The sequence below is a fragment of the Aegilops tauschii genome, chromosome 7 (assembly GCF_002575655.3).
Source record: "Aegilops tauschii subsp. strangulata cultivar AL8/78 chromosome 7, Aet v6.0, whole genome shotgun sequence".
Lineage (NCBI taxonomy): Eukaryota > Viridiplantae > Streptophyta > Magnoliopsida > Poales > Poaceae > Aegilops > Aegilops tauschii.
In genome coordinates this window covers 9,880,219-9,885,329 of record NC_053041.3, presented here as the reverse complement: position 1 = coordinate 9,885,329, position 5,111 = coordinate 9,880,219, and positions in this window count along the sequence as shown.

The following is a 5,111-nucleotide window of genomic DNA, read 5'->3' as shown; positions in this document are numbered from 1 at the left end:
ACCAAATACCGGGGGTCAGAAGCAATCCCCCCCCCCCCGAGGATCGACCACTCCCGGAGCGGAAATAGCAGTTCGGCTTCCGCCGCCCATCTCATATACCCGCAATATCTATACCGCGCATACATCACTACGCCCTCAAGATACCATGGGCATTTGGCGGAAGCACAATACGGACAAGCCTGCAAGCATTCCCGTAATATTTTTTATCTATTTATTTCTTTTCTTCATTATCTCTTAACAACAGGTGACGAAAAGGACAAACATCTAAAACTAACTCCATCAGAGTTCGGATCCGCACGCTCACCTAAGGGGCTACTTCCATCAAGGATTCCCCTCCCCGAGGACAGGCGGCGCAGACGTGCGATAGGAGGTCCGAAATAACTTTTTGTAGACCGCACTCTTTATTTCGAGCCTGTAAAATGCCTTTTTCCTCCGCCTCCGACCCCGAGCATGTCAAATAGCCGGGGTTGTGGTCTTTATACATATACAGTAATCATTGGCATATCGCTCAGGTCCCAGTAAACACCATCCGAACTAATCATTCGTATCCTTTCACCAATGAATATGGCCCCTATGGCTGTTTCACAGAGACACCTCGGCATAACCTGCCAGGGGCTCGGTATGGGAACAAATGAGTTGCCAACAAAGTTCGAACAGCTTTACAGCGTACTTTGGCGTCGCGAGTTTGGCCTTATATGCATCAGCTCCGAATCATGTCTTGGGTAAATGGTTGGGTTGCCCGGCTCCTATGCTTGCTACCTTATGTTCTGCTCTATCGGCTAGTGTAGTAAAGGGAGAACTACTGCGATTGTGCTTCCGGTTGATCTGGTCAAGCACCTCAGTAGAGAAAGCCGAAAACCGACTGTCATGATGCTGCGTGAGCTGGTCAACCACTCGATGACTTATCGGAATCTATCGGGATTCCCTCCATATAACACGAAGGACCTCTTTTTTTAGGTCGTCTATGTAACGCACCATATTGGAATAAGCCGTATACATACCAGGGGCTATATCGTAGCCCCCCCTATAAAACTCCTATGGCTAAGTGAAAGTGTTAACGCCCTATAGTCCGATTGCCTGGTTCGCCGCACTATCACCTCCTCTATGGACCAAGACGTTGGATCAAGAGTGATTAAATGCTTTTCCGAACACCCCCGTACTTCCTACGAGGGGGCTGAAGCCGACGACCGGAAAACTTTCAGATTATATTAAAACGGCCGCACAGGAGGAACACAAGCTTTTAAGCAGAACATAAAAACAGATTAACTAATTGTCTTTTACAATTCTCGTACACCTCATTTGAACATTATGTCTTTCGAGCATTGACCCTCTATCAATCGAGCGGCCTCTAGGACGTCTTCAAAATAATGCTCCGGTTCATAACGGTCCTTGCCCTTGGGTGGACTCTTCGCCGCAACATCAATGGCCTTCATCTTCCCCCAAAATGTCTTGACTCGGGCAAAGGCCATCCGTGCTCCTTCAATGCACATCGACTGCTTCACAACGTCGATACGTGGCACTGCATCAATAAGCCGCTGCACCAAGCCGAAGTAGCTGTTCGGAATAGGCTCAGTTGGCCACAACCGGACTATGACGTTCTTCATGGCATCGCCGGATATCCTATGAAGCTCGGCCCATTGGGACATCTGTTCATTCAGCAACAGAGGGTGCTTTGATGCGCCAAATTGTGCCCAAAAAAGCTTCTCCGTTGCATACCCCTCTCGCGCTTGGTAAAACTACGCCGCATCAGAACCACTCTTCGGCAAGTCTAAAAACTCGTCCGGAGAACTCCACACCTGGTTAAGCTGAGCATAGTTCGGATCGCCGAATTTAGTCTGTAGCAAAAAGGGCTTACCGGCTGCAATCTCCCCAACTTGCCGGATCTCCTCATGGGTCGCTCTGGATTCAGACCGCGCTTCTCTCGCCTCTCGTAAGGCCTTGTCAAGTTCAGCCATCCTGACTTCATTTTCCTTTTCAAGAAATTCACAGCGGCTAGCAGCATTTTTTAATTCGAGCGCCATTGTGGACATCTTCTATTCATCTTGGCGCAGAGCAGCTTGTTCGCCTTTTAACTCAGCCGATGCCTTTTCGGCAGCCGCATTACTCCATCGGGCCTGCTCCTTGGCCCGGGCTAGCTCCGCCCGCAGAACTTCAACTGCGGCAGCACCATCTGCAGTCATACATACAATTTTAAGCGTCAGGCTTACATCATAAGCACGTTTGTGTAATGAACGCTAGACTTGCATACCTTGCGAGTCGTCAAGACGCCTGTTGATCAATGCAATGTCATCCCCTGCAATATCAAGCTTTCGCTGTAGTTCGACTACCTCCATAGTCCGGGTAGCCGCTAGAGGGGAAACAGCCTGTATTCCAATTACATCAGATTAGTACCTCAGCATGTCTTTTTGATCCTCCAATCGCCTCCTTTGGGAAGGCAATCTGAGTCTTAGGGGCTATTATCTATACACAGTTGCATTCTGCGAATAAAGTATGTCACAAACCTCGAAGCCTCTTAGTAGGCTCATGAAGGATTCATTCAATCTGCTCTTCGCAGACAGAGCCCTCTCGACCACTGTACCCATCAAGGCACGGTGTTTCTCTAAGACGGACGCTTGTCGTAGCATGTCCGTCAGCATGTCTGGCGCTCCCGGATCTTCAGTAGCCGCCGCAGGAATATGGCCTTGCTTTGAAGAAACCCGTTTACTCGTCTCCAGAATCATCTCTGGCTGTAAACCGGATAGTCCGGGGCCGTCATCCTTGACCCCCGAATCCTGGGCAACAGAGGCACCACCTTCGGGTAATGTCTTCTTCATCCCCCGCACTGCTTGACGGTCGGGAGAAACCCTCCGGGACGACACATCAAAGTCGTCCGCCCTGCTGGGCGAGGAGGCCGGAGAAGGTGTGTCACTCTCCATCATCTCCGGAAGAAGATCCCCCGGGGAAGAGGATGATTGAGGAACATTGGGCGTCAAACTACAAGAATGTACATACATTAGATGTTACTTCGGTAACAGGAAAGGAGCGGGGTATGTTTAAAGCACCCTTCTTCACTTACGATTTGACCGGAGGCTTGTCCTCATCACGGAGCTGTATGGCAACATCGCTTGCCAGTCTCGAGCCGCCCGACGATGGCATTCTGCCTCTCTTGGGAGATTTCCCCTCCAGATTTTCGGAGGCGGACCTCTTCTTGCCATGGGAAGAAGGGATGCTTGCTTCTCCCGCACCTTCGCCCTCGGGCGAAGGAGTTTCGGTTTCCCTGAACTCGGTGTCTAGTCTATCTCCAGGATAGAGGTCACCTCTAGTCTCCCTGTTCTCGCCTTCCCTTGTAGACACCTGGTATGGTGTCGGGGACAACATCCTCATCAGCAGGGCATCTGCTGAGTCTTCGAGAAGGGGGGCCGGACACCTGATTCGTTCCACTTTCTTTATCCAGCCCTGAAAAGGGATGGTTTGCTCAGTATCTTATTACAGTATGCTTGACTAAAAGGTGTTCGGAAATTGAATACTTACTGAGGTGTCCGGACGGTTACAGTCAAGGCCGGCATCTTCGGTGGAGTCCAGCCATTGCTTTCGTTTCCCGAAAAACAATCTCCACATTCCTTCGTGCGTAGCGCCGAAGAAGTGCTTAAGAGTCCGCGACCCTTCTGGATTAAACTCCCACATGCGAAGAGGTCGTCGCTGGCACGATAGGATACGGCGGACTAGCATTACTTCAACAACGTTGACAAGATCAATGCCCTTCTCGGCAAGGCTTCGGAAGCGACTCTGTAGAGTCCGCACTTCATCGACTGATCCCCAGTCCAACCCCTTATTTACCCATGAAGCAAGCCAAGTTGGGGGGCTGGATCGGAACGCAGGCGCAACTGCTCACTTGGAGCCATGAGGCTCGGTGATATAAAACCACCCCTGCTGCCATAAGTCAGACGATTCGGCAAAGGATCCTTTTAGCCAAACCGTGCCAGCAAGCTTGCCCACTGTGGCACCACCGCACTCTTCCTGCTCCCCCTCTATCACTTTCAGCTTCACGTCGAAGGTCTTGAGCCACAAGACAAAGTGCAGGGGAGTTCGGAGGAAGGCTTCGCACGTGACGATAAATGCCGAGATAAGAAGAATAGAGTCCGGGGCCAGATCGTGAAAATCTAGCCCATAATAGAACATGAGCCCTCGAACGAAGGGGTTAAGCGCTAACCCTAACCCGCGGAGGAAGTGGGACACGAACACGACCATCTCGCCAGATCTGGGGGTGGGGATAACCTGCCCCTCAACAGGAAGCCGATGAAGGATTTCTGCAGTTAGATACCTCGCCGCACGAAGCTTTGCAATATCCTCCTCTGTCACAGAAGAAGCCACCCACCGGCCTTGACGGTTGGATCCGGACATGATTGGAGCTGGTGGCGATTGAAACCCGAGGGTTGGAACTCGAGGTAGCAAGGGTTGAGGAAGAAGCAAGCGTGAAAGAAAAAGACGGGTCTGTACCCCTATATAAAGACCGCGAATATCGAGCATCTCCTCCTGGGCCTCAAAGCTTGCCTATTCCAAGGAGTTGTACCCAAGTGACGGTTGGGTTACCCCCATCCGGGTTGATAAGAATCCCTTAAAAAAGGGGGACACGATCTCCGCTTGGATAAGGCGAGCCAATAAAACCACGTCTCAAAGCATGGGATGGCGGGCTTGCCAACGGTTCGAAAATAATGACCGGGCAGGCATGATGTCATATTACCAAAAAGTTGTCAACGGATTAGACTCGTGGAATGTTATGTTCTCTACAGTTGTGTACGCGGGCCCAGATACAATCATTACGTCCGAAGACTATTTTGGAGTTCGGAAAGGGGAACCCGCCTTGCAATGTCGAAGACAAATCTGCGCGCCGGACTCCTTGTCATTGAAGCCAGGTTCAGGGGCTACTGAGGGAGTCCTGGACTAAGGGGTCCTCGGGCGTCCGGCCTGTTAGCCATGGGCCGGACTGATGAGCTGTGAAGATACGAAGACCGAAGACTGCACCTGTGTCCGGATAGGACTCTCCTTGGCATGGAAGGCAAGCTTGGCGATCAACTATGCAGATTCCTTTCTATGTAATCGACTCTATGTAACCCTAGATCTCCCCGGTGTCT